Source organism: Lissotriton helveticus, chromosome 2_1 (genome assembly GCF_964261635.1).
Source record: "Lissotriton helveticus chromosome 2_1, aLisHel1.1, whole genome shotgun sequence".
In the NCBI taxonomy this organism is placed as follows: domain Eukaryota; kingdom Metazoa; phylum Chordata; class Amphibia; order Caudata; family Salamandridae; genus Lissotriton; species Lissotriton helveticus.
This window is the reverse complement of record NC_136059.1, coordinates 1,071,156,008-1,071,173,486: the sequence shown is the minus strand read 5'-3', so window position 1 is coordinate 1,071,173,486 and position 17,479 is coordinate 1,071,156,008.

Genomic DNA, 17,479 nt, shown 5'->3' with positions numbered 1-17,479 from the left:
GACTCCTTAATTTTGGCAGGACATACATTTTGGATTACGCAGAAAGAGTAAAACGTTTCTACGATTTAATAAAACCAGTTTTTCAGTAGGAAACTGGACACAGGAACACACCGATACACTTCGTTACTTCAGCAGAGATACAGGCACTTACACGTGCCAACTGCCCTTTCCATTTTGCAGAAATGGTAAATCGTATCTTTAACAGATCTGATACGACAGGCATTGTCCACCTATTTAAGAACATAGGTTCTGGACTGTTAAGCACCTTTCAGACGGTCCTCGGAGTGATTCAAAACTTTATACACTCCATATTGGGAAGTATTGTTAGAGGACTGCCGCTGTTCCTGTTTCTAATAGCAGGTATCCTGATTGTCTTTTTTCTGCTATGCAATGAACGTCCCAGTCATCAAGGAGATGGAAACAGTACTCCTGGAGAGAAGATACAGTGATCGCATGGTACAACTTCTAGGCATATCTCGCCTACGGGAACTAAGTGATTCTTGGTGCTTGGCTTTTACACCATTCTGGATGGACTGCATCTTACCTGTCCTCCGATGCGTGTTTTGCGGAGAAGAATGCGTGTTGGATCTCTGTCTGGCACTCCCGTCATGTCCGCGACCAGACGTTGACGCTTTACTGGAACTGATTACTGCCCATGTTTTGCAGTGTCCCCAGCGTATTCCCATGTTAATGTCTGCATTCTTAGAGCCACCGCAGGTAACATCAGCTCCTGTTTCTACAGACACCTGCTTCTCCTCTGACACCATGGCCTTGGATGGCGTGCAGGCTGCACAGGCTGCCCCAGCAACAGCTGTGGACAGTACAGAAAATCATCTGTGCTCAATAGACATCATCTGCGAGGTGTTACAGGGACCGCCAACTGTGGAAGCATGCAATGAGAATTTTGCGTCTACCAGCCAGGAAACATAAACACTTGACTCATTTGGCCCGTCGTGTACTAGGAAGAAATACGGCTTTTTAAAAAACAACACAGAAAACCGAAACTCTATATTAAAAATTGACATTCCTTTCACGCATGTATGGCTTTCAAAATGCTTGTAGCAGTTCAGACTATATCTATGGACATATTAGAGAAATAGCCTATTTGTCAATTTCTAATACATTCCCTCTTTTTTAACAATTATTTTTTAGATTTTTTTGAAAAATGTTTTTCAGAGAAATTTTTTAACACAATAACAAATTAAGGTTTTGAATATTTGCGTACACATATCTAGAACACCTAGTAGTACGTGTAGTATTTAAAACTATGTCATCCATTCGGAAGAGGAGTGGGTGTTATATTCAAAACTATGATATAGACCTCAGTAATCTCCTTACCCTTTGCCTATCTTCTCTCCCTATATTACACTTGTCACGGTTTACGGGGATGGACCTTTTACCTAGATTTTACACTGTATTCAGTAGGCGGGTTTTCTATACATTATGCATGAGGGTTCTTGCACAGCAGGACTACCATCTCCTGTAAAAAAAAAAACATGTACAAAGTTCAGGCCCGACGTCATCCTTAGGCCAACACAGTAACACTGCAAGTTAGGACCCCTCGGGAGACCTATGGGTATATATACCTCATGTCTTGCTAGGATAGCTAGAGGAGATCGAGACTTTGCAGCCGACACACTGACAGGGTCACTGGGATTCCTGCTTGCAGACGCTTCAGCTCGCAGTGGTCTAACATCCCTCGCAGGGTGTCCAACTCGAGACCAAGCAGGGCTCCCACAGTCTCACTTAAGGTAATGGGGTTGACTAGATCCTAGAGGAATTCTTGGCTTAACATCTAAACCCATGCTAGGTACACTTAGGTACAACTAGGTAGGGAGGCATCATAGGAGTACGCACCTTTTATCATGTGTTTTATATACTGGAATGTATTCATAATTTTAGTAAGATGGTAGAACTCTACCATCCTTTTACTTTCATAGTACTGTAAATCGTTTATATCTTATACAGTCTAACGGTTGTTGCACCACATTTATTCTACACCAGAATAACATCTGTTCAATAAATGATTATTGAAAACGCCCAGCTTGTTTTATTCATTGTATCTCTCTGAGAGAAACTAAGTAAGCACGAGTGACTGAGCGATAGGTAGTACATTGTTTCCACGGTCCTGAGGGATCAGGGTTGTTATGTTCTGAGGTTGCCAGAAACTATTCTCTCTTTGGTAAGAGGAGGTCATAGTGGCACTGTGAGATAGCTGATACAGAAAGGCAAACACGCCCGGTGGGAGTCATCAGAGTTCGTCTGACACCAATCCTACAGTGTATATGTCTAAACACGCAGATCCTGTATATTTTCTATAGGAACTAAGGTTTCCACAGGCTGAGCCAGCGGCAGCTCCATCTGCAGAAACATGATGGTCTGCTTAATTCTAAATAGAGTGGCTGGACTGTCAGATTGACAGAAGGTTACTTATGATATTTCAATATTTCACTTCTCTGTCCACCACATGCTAAACAATACACAAGTTCATTGAAGTTCATTTTCAAGTGTCCATAGCAAAAGTTACTATAGCTTGCACCTGTGACTTGCATGCTATTTCCTATTTTAATGCTAGTCTGGAGCTATATCGTGTCTAGGCCTGTTTCCATAGAGGCCTGGGTACAAGCCGAAAGTCAAGCATTACACCACGAAGAGCCAAGGGGCTACACAAGTACCTATTAAAGACCAGCTGGGATGCACTCATGGGGTAGCTATGCAATGTTAAGAGCACCACTGACCACCCCCAAAATGCACAATGATGACCATCTCTGGCTAACACCAGGCCTGACCCGGCAGATCCAGAGCGACCAGGAAAACACAATGCACACCATCAGTCGTCCAGCAGAAGTGACCAGCGCATTGGCACTGCACTGTTGATCCTACCACATAGCACAGGTGCAAGCTAGTTTTTGACACTGTTGTTACAAAAACATTTCTCTTTAAGCAGATAAACAGGGACTCAAATACTTTCCCTAATATCGAACATGCCAACTGCACTGTCAATATAGCTTGGTTAAATACACCAAGCTGACTTTGAAAAAGCTGTAGACAGGTAGAGTGATATGAAAAATGTTGCAAATTGTACCTGTAGAACGCACAATAAAAAGAGTTTAAAAACAAATTGTGTCTAGGCCTGTATTATCAAATGTGGACAGCCTTCAGAGAGTGTCTGACCCAGCTTAAATATGTATTAATTTTCTTTTGGTTGCATGTGTCTGTTGATAACTATCAGTCAGCCACTGATTCATCACAAATCACTAAATAATTTTTTTAAGATAAGGGAATTACTCACCAGTATGCCACTTAAGCCAGAAATGGATATATTTCCAGTGGCTATCGGCACGGTTCAGAGGTGGCAGGGCGGCGGGGGACGGTCAGAGGAGGAAATGGAATGAAAAAAAAACACTTACCTTATGGCTTTGTCCTGCGACTCTGCTCCATCTCTCCCCTGTCTGACTCGGGCAAGAAACAGGTTCTGGAACCAGGAAGCACACCCAGACTCCCTGACAAATCACAACGCTGCAATGCAGCATTGTGATTGGTAAGCACCCAGGCTCCCCATACCAATCACAATGCTTCAATGCAGCTGTTGTGATGGGTCTGAGTGTCGTAGTTCGGCGCTCAGATGGGGACTGGGGGCCTGGGCATGTTCTCCACGCAGGCTGTATTGCAGCTTATCTGGAAAACATACAAAGTGTGCTTGACTGTTTGGCTTGGCTGGCCAAGCATTCATGCACACTTGGAGTTGGCAAACCACTCCTTCCCTACCCTGGGAGCAGAGTAGCCCCCCCGCAAAGCAGCTGGAAACAATAAAATGATAATAACTTTGAGTTATTATCATTTTATGTTTCCTTTATTTACACTGCTTAAAAGCAGTGGGGGGACGCTCAGAGTCACCACTGTATATTTCCTCTAACGTCATTGTCCTAGTCATTGACCAAGTGTGTAGGCTGTAAATAAAACTGATCTCATGGGAGTTTGGACTGCTCTATCATGACATGAAATTAATTAAACTTCTTTCTGGAGTTAAAATGTTCCATGAAATGGTCAGCTAGTTAAATAGTAATGTTCTGCTCTAGTGTAATCCAAAGGCATTGTGTTTTGATCCTGTTTCTAACCAACTGTCTATTCATCAAAGCCTGTCAGTTAGGTAGGAATGAGTGGCATCACCTTTGATACCTGATTCTCTGTTGTGAAGGTGAGAAGAAAGGATAAGAATAAATTGTGGGGCGTGTTTGGCATAATTTTCTAACCTACTAATGATCACCAATCCATTGAATACAAAAGTGTTGAGCAGCGAATGAAGAGGAACACAACTTGTGTTATCCAACTTTCACATTCAATCAGCGCCAGTTCCAACGTTGCCATTTTCGCTCAGGACTGTCCCTAGTGGCTGCCTAAGGAACACAGATCAACAACTTAATATTGAGAATGCTGTGGTGGGTAGAGGTCATGAACTTGCCATGGAATGACCCTCACTCAATTTACAAGACAAAACTATGCTTTAGATGATGGAAAAAGTTAGAGGTGATGGGTGTCACAGTGAAATGTGCCAATGAAACCTAGGTCAAACCCACTAGTAAGAAGTACATTTGTGGATATTAAATTATGTTCTCATAAAAAGCACATGGAAAACAACTTCAAATTGCCAGAGCAATTGTGCTTCTAAGTTTAACCCCATACTAAACTTGTATTGTGAAATAATATGCACTACACAATATTTATGAGTAAAAACGAAGCTTGCCTATGTGTCTTATTAACCAGTAACTCGAGTGTGATTCTAAAAATGGCCGGTAAATGAATATCTTTAGTACACATGGGTCTACTGCATCTACGTAGTATGACGTATCTTTTGCTTGAAGGGAATTTTCTGCACTTGCACAGTAGCTAACAAAATATCCACTTGAAACTCACATGCTTGTCATCTGCTTGCTGAAAATCTAATCCCAGCTATTTTACTAATGCTAATGCGGGGAGAGTAATAAGAAGTAAATAGGATTAGAGTAGAGATAGGTGGTATACAGTGAAACCATTTATTTTAACATTTGTCTTTTTTACTCTTTCAATAGTGCTTATTATGGGCCTAGAAATACGTACCACAGTCTATTCCCTCTCGTTCTACCACACATGCGTAGTGCAACCAAACTGGAAGATGCAATGTCAACTTGAACATCGTCCAAGGTTTCCGAGGGATACTTTCCTGAGAACCGGAACAACAGTCCACTGAAATGTATGGGAACCTGCAGATTTTTATGATTTGTGACAATTACATTGTAAATGGCATTGGAAAATAAATTTTGAATAAAGAATTAAGGGGATGGGTTTATTAACAAAGGGCTAACTGACAAGAGTAATATGTAAGCATGGTGTGATGATCACCTCCCCTTTGCCTGTCCAATTAGAGTTAGTATTTTCATAAGTTTGAAACATTAAGGGGTGGTACTAGTATACAGAAAGATATAATTGAAGTAGTATTAGTTAGTTAGTTCACACTGAGGCCTGGATGCTGTCCAAGAGCACAGAAGTTCCAGATGGAGATGCTGAAGCATGAGATCGGGATGCTGTCGGAGTGACGAGTAATGCAGAAGAAGAATCGAATTGCTGAACCAAATATCTTAAGCAAATTAATTTAGAAGATAGCGGAAGAATCTCTAGTAGGAAGAGAGTGTCAGAGAGGGGTGCTACGCAAGCGTCGGTGATAGAGAGGTCACCTGTCCTGTCCTGATTCCTGTCCTAATTCCTGTCCTGAAGCCTTTGGTTGCCAGATCTTTCCTGGGGGACCCTTACCAATTCCTAGGACTGGGAGTTGTTTTTTTTACACCATTCTAGGTGACTATAAATATATCTGTGCATGCGCTTGTGTGCTTTTCTCTCTATCCTCTCCCTTTCATGCAGTGTCATTGCAAAGTATAAATGGATGCATTTTGATAGATCATTTGAATCTTCCTTCCTGTGAGAAATGGAGTTTGTTCTGTACTGTGTAAGTGGTTCACATGAATTAATTTAAGATAAAACTATAAAATTCATCCAAACTCTGTGATCATTTCCAATGTGTAAGTATATTGAAATCTTATGTCATTCACCATCAACCAGTTCAACTAATGGTCCATTGACCAGAGGAAAGAATTTTTTGATTAGTGAAAGATTAGTTAGGGACTAAAGAATAACTAATTTAGAGAATTACAAATCACGACCCCAGTGTTTATTGCCAGTGTGTTGTAAATGAATTTATAGGCCCAGGTGGGTATGTGGTGTTAGATTACCTGTTGCTGGTAACCCACTGGATCAAGGGTATTCCATCAAAATGCTCAGGGCCATGTCACTGATACCCTTCACATACGTTCCACAGTCACTGTGTTTCAGCTTCATATTATGAACATTTAAAATTCACTTGAAGTGCACGAAAGGCTTGTTTCTGACCTCATTGTGATTGCCACACTGTTGAATGTATGTTGTTTTGTAGAGACATAATAGGCAAATGTGAGGTTTTTTTTCATACTGCCATTGAAGATTTTCCAGCCATGAGACCAGCATTCGGGCAATAAACACCCCTATTTTCCCTGTTGCCCTCTTTGTGATCTTACTTCTAGAAAAGTGTGGTTTTCAGGATCAATTCCAGGAAAATACCAGAATTTACTAAATATGCTGCCAAACTCCACACCATTCAAAGGGCAGCCTTTCATTTTGGATCATGAATTGTAAATAAAGTGTATTGCCCCTCCATTAACTTTTGTACATCACTGACCCTGAGCCGATATGTTGTAATTTTTTAGTGGACTGAAATCAGTCCATTCAAAATTGGCCTGAATGAAATGAAGATTACAGTCTTTAGTCATAGGGTGACAGGAGTGCAATAACTTGCAGGCATAAATTAAAACGCTATCCCAGCTTTCCTTTGTCTTTGTCTATGAAAGAAGGGATTGACCAGGAGATGATGGTTAGCATAGCGAAGAGATAATTCAAGATGGCAGTTGGGTAGACCTTTTATCAAAATGGTAGGTTCTGATGTAATGAAAATAAAATTTTACCTGTAGGGATGCATTGGAATCACATGTGTAGAGCGCACCCACATATACTCCTTTGTTGTATTAATATGAAGTGTTAGAATTTTGAAATGTATTAAATCGAAATGTGATGTGCTTAGGCCATCAAAAGGTAAAATGGAGAATTAATATAATAAGTGAATGTAATTAGCAGAAAATATTAACATGAAGAAAACGTGTTGTGAACTGACAATTATTCATCTACTAAATGTGTTTATTAGTAATGTCACTCTGAATGTAGGTAAATGCATTAATTGAATTTGACCTCGTGCCTAGATCCAGGCTATGGGACATGCTCGGAGAAATGTCCATGCCCCCCTTTGTCCTCAACTTATTGATACGGTTGCATGAGGGAATCTTTGCCCAGGTTAGGTGGGGAGACCAGGGTCATCTTACCGAATGCATCCCTGTCAAGCGAGGTGTAAGACAGGGCTGCGTCTTGGCACCTACCCTGTTCTTCCTATATGTGAATGGGGTAGTGGACTTCCTCTTAGAGGAGCCAGCAGATTTGCCGACCCTGGGGGGGAAAAATATACCAACTTTGTTGTTTGCAGATGACACGTTGTTGATATCTAAGACCCCGGCAGGGTTACAGCGCCTAGTTGATAGATTTCACCTCTTCTGCAAAACCCGGGCCTTATCATAAATGCCAGTAAAACCAAATGTATGGCCTTTAACCCTCATAGGGCTTGCAGGAAGGGCCCACTACTAGGAGGGATTCCTCTTGAAAAGGTTGATACCTTTGATTACTTAGGCGTGAGGTTCTCCGGCAAAATGTCATGGAGGCCGCACCTGGGCAAGTTGCTGATGGCACACAAGCGTACGGCAGGTGCAGTGGCTAAAGAATATCGCCTTTCCCACACAAAACCTGTAGCTCCAGCCCTCCAGATATATAATGCAAAGGTGGTTAGTGCTGCCCTATATGGTGCCGAAGTTTGGGGTTACGATAAACTGGATGAGCTTTCCACAGCAGAACATACATTTTTAAGAGATCTGGTGTCAGCACCAAAATACATCCCCCTTACCCCGCTATTCTTGGACATGGGTAGGCGGCCGATATTAGAAGAACTAACATGGGTAAATTGACAACCGAATTCTACCTACTTAAGCAAAGTAGATACTTTGAGCTCTACCTGCAACTAATTAAAGTGCCGAGAGATAGAATACTCTATATGCACTTCAGGTACGGCTCCCTCTCAGTAGGGGAAGTGACGGTTAAATGGTCCACCAACAACGGAAAAGATTGCCCTAGTTGTCAGGCCCCTGTTGAAAGCATTGCAAATATCCTGTTTAGCTGTCCAGCGTTCAAACTGCCGTGGGAAAAATGGTTGAGCCCGCTTTGATGGCAGCTTAGAACACAGGATCACTATGTTGCACTTCGTATTCTTAAAACTGACACCAGACCTCTTATATCTTGTTTATATGGCAAAGTATTTGGGCCAAGTGTGGCTGATATGAAGAAAAGCACTTGTAAAGAAGAAGTAGTCGTTCTAACCCCTTAGACAGCAGCCAAATGTATAAACTTTTAACATCACTGCTGGAAACATATCACGCACAAGCAATTTATTTCTTCTTTTTAAACATAGGCAACCTTCCAAGTATCTTGAAACCTTTTTTATGCATTTTAAAGTTATGAATTATTATTAGTTTTAACTCAATTTTATGATGACCAATTGTATTTGTCACTGTAATTTCTTGTGTTATTTTTGTTTTTATGTTGCTTTTATGACTCTTGTGTCGAAATAAAGCTTGTGATGATGATTAATTGAATGTGCCTTATTCCTATGCACTTTGTAAAAGTTTCTGCGGAACATTCCTATGTTAGCTGAACTCTGTAGGCTTGAAACGCTGTTCCCTGAAACTCTTGCTTTAGAATTAACAGCTGAATTTCACATGTGCTTTGGAATTTGTTCTTTCTCAAGTTTTATGTTGCAGGTGAAAGAAGCTTTCTTGTTAGCTAGAATAAAGTCTTTGTCTTTCTATTCAGGCAAGAGGAGATGTAAGTTACAATCATGTCGCTTGAGTCGATAAAGGAAGGTCATTGTGCTTCCAACAGGAGTAGGTCTGGGAACAAAGGACAAAGTGTTGCGAGAGAAGAACATCATTTTCTCATGGTAAACTACCTTTAGGACCATACCCACAGCAGATGGTGGGACCCGAAATGAATCTTGGGAAGGATATCTGCAATAATGTGCTGTTGGGGAGTAGGGAAAGTGGCCATTTCCCATTCTGCCTTCAGAGAGCGAGCATCTTAGAGCCAGCTCTGATCTGTAGCTTTATAGTACATGACCCATTGATGGTGAATAGACTTTTTCAGAAGACTCTACCTGCTGCCACCTTTTATTCTTTCCTGGGGATGCTTAAGTAGGGATGCCACTTTAGTATTAGTGTAGGGATAGACTAATGCTTTTATTCATTGGCCCTTGATGCAGGGAAGCTTTGACTCATGCTTTTTGATACTCTGCATCCTGATTTTTGAACTATTTGTTTTTGCTTACGCTACATCTTCTGAATTAGATACGCAGATTTGGCTTTATGCTAATTCTGATGTATTTCAATACCCTTATATTGAGATGTCCTCATGTTCAGCAGCTGCGGCCCGTGGAGGGAGTTGCGGTGGGGCAGGGAGGCGGGGCGGGGGAGGGGCTGTGTGGGGGGTGATAAAAACCGGAATATGGATATTTGGAGGTAGGTAAACAATTTAATTATTAAAACAAATTTCGTAGCGCGCGCTGCATCGTATTTTGCGATGCAGGGCACGCTACGAAATTCGTTTTATTAATTAAATTTCAGTTCCATGCTATGATTGAGTGGTCGGCCGTGAATATACTTTTGCCAGTAATACTGGCCTGGACTGGAGGACAGTGATGTGAGTGTAGCTGGATCAGATCAATGAACCTAGTTCATGCCGCCACAGTTTGGATAGCCTGCAATGTGAAAGCGCAAATAAATGATAAAACCTGTGCATGTGGAGAAATCGGCAATCTGTAGACATAACTAGAAAGAACATAAGGAGCACTACTATTTTTTTGTAATACTACATTTTTTTTAAATAAATAGACCAGGCGTGCTGCAGAGGCTAGCACACTGTCCTAATGTGCCATTGACTATATAATTCAAAATTCAAGTTTTTCAACCTGGCCCCTATGCACTGTTGTTCAAAACATAAAAATTGGCCTTGTAACATGTACATATTTATTTTGTTAGAATCACAACTCAATTTTCTTCTATACATTTTCTTACTTTGCAGCATGGAGTCATTGTTTTAAGAGAACCGTCCAATGCATTTCAGGCCCCATCGGCCCTCCATGGGTCTTTAAACTTGGCGCACTGCGGTTAGAATGGTTTATTTGCATTGGCTCAGTTGAGGACATTAATGTGAATCGGCAGTCTATCGCATGGCGCGCTCTCCTCACCAATGTGTCTTTTACCTAATCACAGGTCTCAACTTATCATCTATCACAGCTTTCATCCTTAAACTAGTTGCATTGGCATGGACAGATTTTGGAAATCTCTATCTGATTACATATATTTATTAGACTGCTTCACCCAAACATGGGTTCTCTTTTATGTGAGAGTATGTTTATTTTATTTACAGACCAAGCCCCTGAAGAAGGTTCGATGGGCCCTGAAATGCATTGGGGTGTTCTCTTAAAACAATTACTCCATGCTGCAAAGCAAGAAAATGTATAGAAGAAATTTCACATGTTGGAGGATTACAATATGAGCATTTAAAATTTGTTTTAAAAACTTTACAATTTTTTGTTATGGCAACAGTGCACAGAGGCCAGGTTGAAAAACCTGAATTTTGAATTATTCTGTAGACATCAAATCATGAAAATGGATATCATTTTGGGGTTGCAGCTGATATAAACAATTGTGTATTCAAGCTGGATTCATAATGATTCCGTTAACAAAGATTTTGTGTGAGTAACATAAAGCAGCACAATTAACATGGCTCATCGTGCAATATGCCCAGATAGATAACAAACAAGACAAACAGATAAAACCTGAGACTACGGGTTCCCCGCAAATTACAAAGGTAGATTCAAGGCTCACAGATTCCTTTTTCTGGCACCTGTAAAAATGATAGAAGCAGTCATAAAGTTTGTGCAGCAAAATTAATCTCCCCCACTGGATCTCCCGTCTCCTTGCCCACTAAATACATCTGATATGGGCCCCAAAATCCCCTGGGGTGGCATTGGGGAGGCAGTAGCTCTCTATAGGCATCCGTTTGAGTATTGCAATATACCAAATCTTTTATAAACAAACTTTATTAGTCATTTGTAAAACAAGACATCCTACAAAACAAGGCTTGCTTCACTCGGCAAGCTTGCTTCAGTACCTCTCTTACACATGTATAGTTCAAGAGTATTATGTTAATGTCCATACCATGGTTTCTTGCCCTCAGGAGCTCCAACAATAGTTGTTAGGTACACACTTGTCTACAAGTGAAGCAATAAGTAATATAACCCCGCCCCCCTCCAAACAATAACTCCCACCACCCTGTCTTGGGTTATGAAACACTTGCGTCTCCCTCCAGGAATGCTATCTAATCCACTCAGTCTCTGAAATTCCCATCAGGGCTTCTGCTGGGGACTCACTCCTCATTGCTCATTGCTCTTGCATCTCTTCCCATGCATCTCCAAACAGGTAATCAATCATCCACCCCCAACTAGTCTCAGACTTACTCTTCTGAAATGTCATTGAGCTGCTTCAACTGCAACGTCAGAGCCTCCCATGCCCTGGCTGCGTCCAATGTCTTCCAATTCCCATTAAGCTTACCGTCCCTCAAGCGTCAGCATAACACTCAAATTCTCTTTTCCATCTGCTGATGCTGGGGCACCCCCTCACCTTCCAGTGGCTCGTGATATCTCGCTTTGCTAACATTAAGCCTAGGTCCTGAAATGTACTAGTGACCTTGTTCTTAGCAGTATGTGGAAATCTGTGTAGTAAGCAAATGTTCACTTCCTTCTCCGTAATTTCCACCAAAATTTCCATCACCTCCCCCCAGTAATTCTTTATTTCTGGACAACTCTAGTACATATGGAGGAACTCCGCTCCCACTTCACCACAGCGAGGGCACACGGCCGTGACTATGTTAAAGTACTTATGTATGCGCCCTGGGGTAAGGTAAGCCATATGAAATATGTAAAAATGTACCAACTGAAACCGGACATTTCTAGTGACCTTACTGACCCTGTCTTTAAGTTCTCCCAACGCTTTTTCTTCAAAGGGTTCCCCTGGGTCCTCTATCCATTTTTGATGTAGCGCACTGAGTGAGAGCCGTGTTGCACGGTTTAGCCTCCTATATAAACAGGTAACCGCCTTAATCGTCCCAGCTGCCATTACTGCGTACTGGCAACCTTCATCCAATCCAGGTTCAGTAGGGCCAACCGCCCAGTGCAGTCAAGGCCGCATGTAGAAGGAAGTCACCCCTCGGTATTCCATTCTGCTTGCTAAAGTCTTCAAAGAGCAGTAACATGCCATCCTGATATAACTGCCCTATGGTGAGTACACCAGCTTCTTCTCATGTTTCCAGTTTCCTCCAGTCCGCTCCATGAGGCAATGCCATCCAATATTTTAATGGTATCTCCGGTGCATAAGGGCGTCGCACTTTAGCTCTCTGCGACCTTCTGACCCAGCATTGGTGGGCCACATGCGCTTCCGCAGTCACTTCCCTCTCTGATACAGGCAATTTCAACACAATTCTGGGGGTCTGGATCAGGACATCCATCACCCTGCTGCACGGTTCCCCTAATTTGGCTGGATACCCACTTCGTCAGCCATTGCAGTTGAGCTGCAATATAATAGTAATCGAAATCTGGCACTGCCAGTCCCCCCTCCGTCTTGACCCTTATTAGGGTCGCCAAAGCCACTCTCCTCCTTCCTGCCCGCACAGGAATTCCGTCATCATGGTCCAGAGCTGTCTGAACCATTCTGCAGGTATCCATATTGGCAGAACTCTAAAAATGTAGAGGAGTCTCGGGAGAGTCACCATCTTTAGCAAGGACATTCTGCCTGCCACTGAAAGGGGGAGGGTTCCCCAAAATTCATAATTGGCTTTCGTTCCCCGCATGATCTTCCCCACATTGCCCTCTAGGAGATCCATCTTATCATGATATTTCTGTACCCCTAGATATGGTATGCACCTCCCTTCCCATTCAATCCCCTCCACCAACTGAGGTTTCTCCCGCCCAGCATAGTAGGGAACAAACTTGACTTCCTCCAATTCACCTTGAGGTCTGCTACTCTCTACAGGTCTAACAACAATCTCTTAGCACACTCCAATTTTGTTTAAGTATTTCTCAAAAACAGAATCATATCATCGCGTACAAAGCTATATGATGGACATGTCCCTCTACTTCCAGGCTGTGGTACCCATTCTCAGACATGTCCTTAGGAGCCAGCGGCTCTATGGCTATTGCAAACAATCTTGCTGGTAGGAGCTCTACCTACTGGGGCCCGCATTTTTGGCCGAAAGAACTTGGCCCCCCCCCCCACCCCTGTGGCCTCGGTAAAAAGTCTAGGGGTCACTAATGACTCCGGTCTCTCCCTCGGGCCCCAAGTGGGGACAGTAGTCTCCTCCTGCATGTTCCAGCTGTGCAGGATCAGGAAGGTGGCTTATCTCCTTACTCCTGAAGCCCTTCTGCAAGTAATCATGGCCCTTGTCCTCTCCCGCTTAGATTTTTCGAACGCTATTTACCACGGTCTGCCCAAAACATCTCTCTCCAGACTACAATCTGTTCAAAATCAAGCGGCGAGACTGGCCTTTGGGATTCCGAAATGGCAATCCGTTAAACCCCTTCTCTCTAAACTGCACTGGCTCCCTGTCATCTCGAGGGCGGCCTTCAAGATCGGCTGCCTCACCTTCAAATCTTTATCTGGCTCCTGTCCCGCCTTTTTGAAATCCCTTATCAGGTCCTATTGCCCTTCACGGAACCTGAGATCTTCCCACCTCCACCTCCTCTCCATCCCCCCTGTCAAACTTTGCAGATCTGGAGGCCGGAGATTTGCATTCCTGGCCCCTAAACTTTGGAACTCCTTTCCCCTTTCTCTCAAAATCTCTAACTCTCTTACCCTTTTCCGTAAATCCCTAAAAACATGGCTCTTCCCTCAATCCGGTTAAATCCCTCTGGTCCCTCAGTACTCAACCAGCGCCAAGAAACCCATGGTGTTAGCGCGCTTTACAAATTCCCCTTACAATACAATACAATACAAACAACAGGGGCAATAATGGGCATCCCTGCTGTGTCCCTCTCTCTACTGTGTATCCCTCTGAGATAACCTTTCCTGTCCTAACCTGGGCTGTTGAGTTTCTATAGAGTAGGGCTGTCCATGCCCCAAATTCCTTCCCTAAGCCGAAACCAAACTTCACACTAAATAGGTACGGCCATTCGAGACTATCGAGCGCCTTTTCGATGTCTATTGTCAGAATAGTTACCTTTTCCTTGCAATAGGTGTCAGCTCCTAATACTCTTAATAGTCTCCTCACATTCATTGCTGTATTCCTTGCTGGTATGAATACAGCCTGGTCATAAGGTATAAGACTCGCCATGTGTGGTAAAAGCCATGTGGGCAGTATCCTGCTCAAGATTTTATAGTCAAGATTTAGCATTGACAGTGGTCTATCTACAGTCTTGTCGTGTGCCTGCTTACCTGATTTCAGCAATGGGACAAACAAGGCCTCCCTAGTGGTTCCCGGCAATGCACCCTCTTGTTTTGCCTGGTCATACAGCGCTACCAGTCGGGGGCCCAGCAAGTCTATATATGTAGCATAAAATTCTATAGGGAACCCATCGGTACCTGGAGTCTTATTTCTAGCCATAGCCTTAACCGCACCCCATCCCTCGCATAGATCTATCTCCTATCCCAGTGCGTCTGCCTCTTCTTCACCTATTGTTGGCAACTCAACACTTTCTACATATTCCACCAGTTCTGCGGCCGTAGGGGAAGCCTTACTTTTATATAGTCCAGCATAATAGTCACAGAAATGCTGATTGCTATCTTGCAGGCGGTATAAAGCCCCTCCCTGGTCATCTCTCAGTTCCAAAATAGCAGATCCCCTCTTGGCTGGATTAGCCAGCCAGGCCAGCAAAGCCCCAGGTTTGTCTCTTTCTGCAAGGGCCCTTGTTATTTAGTTCTTCTGATCAAAACAATGCAGTCTTTCTACGTATCCCGCCACCTCTTACCTGCCCTTTAATATGTCCCTCTGTTTTTCTGCATTCCCTGGTCTTTCATGTTCAACCCGTCTCAACCTCTCTTCTGCATCCACTGTTTCCCTTAGAAGAGTTCTCCTCACTCCCACCGCCACAGAGATAAAGCGCATCCTAAGCACCACCTTGAATTCCTCCTACTCCTTCATAAGATTGGAGGCCGTTCCTTCGTTTTCCGCAAAACACTGTTCTATGGCTGTGGGGATCTCAGATTGGTACACCTGATCCTCCAATGCATCTGTGCCATGTAGGGATATTTGCTCTAATCCTGGACCAACTGAGGCAGATCAACAAAGGATTGTGGTCCGAGATTGTACGTGCACAATATTCGCTAGTCTGTATATGGCCATGGAAATCAGGGGTGCTCAGAATAGCATCCAATCTGACGTGTAGGTCATGCATAGGGGAGAAGAACGAATAATCCAGTTCCTCGGGGTGGTGAGTCCTCCGAGAGTCTATCAACCCCCATTGCTGTTGCCAATCTCTTCTTGCCCGTGCCACCCTATGACTAGGTGAGTCATGTAGGGGGTGTGAGATCTGTCAAGCCTAACATCTTCAACACTATTGTAGTCTCCCCAGGAGGACCGATCCCGTCAGCAGATGCGCTAGTGACCTAGACATATCTGCCAAGAATGAAGCTTGCTTCATGTTTGGGGCATATATACTCCCAATCGTTACATCTCGTCCTTCCAGCTTACCCAGGACTACCACATACCTTCCGTTTTGGTCATGTTGCCTTGTGCATTGGAAGGGTATCCCTGCCCTCACCCATACCAATACTCCTCTGGCAAATGATGAGTAATTTCTATAAAACAATTGTCCCCTCCACCTGCGTTTTAAAGCAGCCCCTTCTGTTGCATTGATATGCGTCTCCTGCAAGGATGTACAACACTACAACACATGCTTTTACATCGCATGCTTTTACAACGCGAGTTTTACAACGCATACCATTACAACGCATAGTGCTTTGGGGCGCTGGATGGTGAATTATTTAATTTACTATTCCAACTCCAGTCCCCCGTGGATAGTAGGGAAGGTGTTAGATAGTAAATTAAATATATTCCCTATCCTAGAGCGCCCCCAGCGCAATGCGTTGTAATGGTTTGCGTTGTAAAAGTTGCGATGTAAAAGCATCACGTTGTAAAAGTTGCGTTGTAAGTGATGTTTCCCCTCCTGCAATAATGCAATATGCACCCCTCTGCGCACCAGAAATGCATGTATTTTATGATGTTTTGTCATGAAGTTCATCCCCCGCACAATCCAGGATATGCATTTACAATCTATGGAGGGTCCCATCGAAGAGTCGTTGTTCCACTCTTAAGAACATACGTACCCAAGACACTCCCGGTCCCCAGTGCACAACCCCCAGATAACTGAACTACCCAACTCCCCTTCCCCAGGACAGGTGGAAGTAACCCCCCTCCCAACCAAACACTACTAACTATATTGACGATGTGGGTGTAATGGCTGTCGCTCAGCCTCGGATAACCAACCACCCGGACCTCCCCTCATGTACGATCTGTTGGTTCCCCCAAAGCTCCTCATTTATAATATTTTGAGGGTATTATTAACCACAGCCCTCCTCCTCCACAGTGTGCACAGAAGATGTTCTGCAAAAGGATATAGTTCGCCCAAGGCTGTAGTCTCAAAGTCCCAGATTTCCCAGATCAACCCAGCTCATCCACGGTGCGGGGTGTCACAACAGGCATTTCTGTTTCCTAATCTCTGTTACGCTCATATTTGGAGAACTTTCTGAATGGCCATCCTCTTTGTCACTCCTCATCGATCTGGGGCTGGACCCCTGTTGGCTAAGCTCCACCACCGCCATGATGACCTTTCTTCTTTTTCACTTGAACTTCTGTCGGGGTCACCGCTCTCGATTGTCCTCAGTTAGGTTCGCCATCTCCTACAGGCGGTCTCGGCGAACTGCCTCCCGATTTCTGTCCAGGGACATTGTCCGCCCAATCCCTGGCTTCCTGCGGCGTTAGAAAAAATTGCACTCCTTTAGGCCCCACAAATCACAATCTAGCAGGAAACAGCATTGCATACAAGAGTTACATTTGTCGTAGCTTTCTCTTCACTGCCAGGAATGTGGATCTTTGCTGCTGTACCTCTCTAGTGAAATCAGGAAACACCATCACTCTGCTATTTCCAATTTGTATGCCCTTCACTTGGCGGGCCTGCTTGAGTATATAGTCCCTGTCTCGAAAATGGAGCAGA